The sequence below is a fragment of the Solanum stenotomum genome, chromosome 12 (assembly GCF_019186545.1).
Source record: "Solanum stenotomum isolate F172 chromosome 12, ASM1918654v1, whole genome shotgun sequence".
Lineage (NCBI taxonomy): Eukaryota > Viridiplantae > Streptophyta > Magnoliopsida > Solanales > Solanaceae > Solanum > Solanum stenotomum.
Window position 1 is genome coordinate 27,249,466 of NC_064293.1, and position 1,531 is coordinate 27,250,996.

Consider the following 1,531-nt stretch of genomic DNA (forward strand, 5'->3'; position numbering starts at 1 on the left):
TCCTAATTACTTTTTTTTTTACGTGGGATCTTTTTTAATTTTCTTTTAAATATTGAACTGCTGCCAAATATAATTAATGTTAATTTTGGAGGAAATAGAAAAAAAAGGTGAAATAAAATAGGAAAAATAAAACTCTTCAATAGCTAATGGTTAAAAAGAAAAATTCAATGAAAAAATGCAATAAAAATATTAACTTAAAAAAAAATTAAATTAAATCCTAAGTAAAAAAAATTTAGGAAGAAAACTTTTTTTCCCCTAAATTTATGAACAAGATAATAAGTTGTTAAGATTGTGGGAGGTTATAGTAATTTTTAAAATAAAATATATAATAAATTTATTAGTTAAATCATGGTTAGAGATTTACTTTGGGAAATTAACTCTTAGCCATTTATTTTAACCTATGCCATGTATCATTAATCCAAATAGGAACTTGGGAAAAATGGAGAGGAGCCGGATCCACTAAATAGTAATATGACATTCTTAGTTGTTTTAGATGATTTATTTATCTCCTATATTATTATTTTTCCTATTCTATTACTTTCATTCGTTTTTCCAAATATTAATGCTAAAATTTGCCCTTTTACCGATTAACGAGTTTTTCTGAAAAGTCAAATATTTCATTTGCCTTTTAGGCTATTACCGATTAGCTTGATCGAAGTTGCAAATCTAACATCCGATTTTTTTGACTCGATTCTTTTATTAATATCAATATATAATATAAATTACAATATATTCATCTTCTTAAAATTTTGAATACATCTCTCCTTAAAAGGATAATTTTCATTCTACTTGTCATTTCTCTTTCAAATGACATGAGATTTTTGTAGTGTGTTGGGTTAAGTGACATTTAAAAATTAATATGTGACAATCCCAAAGTGCTGCAACGTTTTATTTTTAATATTTTATTATGTCAAAAGTGCTGTCATATTGTGGAGCATTTTCCATTAATCCGTCGGGCATTATATATGTGCAAATTGACTCCCAGTTAGTGGCTATAATTTATTTTTATAACTTTTAAAACCCCTTAATTCTTTATTTGTCGTTGTTCTACTTAATTATGTCTTGTAATTCATATAATCTGTAGATTATTTATTTATCTAACTTACTATTTTCATATATTTTTTCATTATAAGAAAGAATATTCATTTACAAATATGGTGGTCTTATATTATTTTCTGTAAAAGCAAATAAAAATACATAAAAAATAGTGGAAAGGAGAATTTTATTTAGTTGAAAAGAGGTATTCTCAATTATTGCCCAAAATTTCTGGAGTATTTTTGAGGGGACAAGTAAAAAAAATTTATTGTTATTCTCTCGATAAATTTCACCTGTGTTAGCGTAGAAATAGACCCTTTTCTATGAGAATTAGATTTATTCTCAAAAAAATCATAAAAATTAAGATAACATAAAATCATATTGTGTAGATCGATTTTAAAAATTTATATCAATACCTAAATTATTATTATTATTATGTGTAAGTAATGATATTTTATTTCTATTAAGCGATCATAATTCTTGACCGAGACCACTA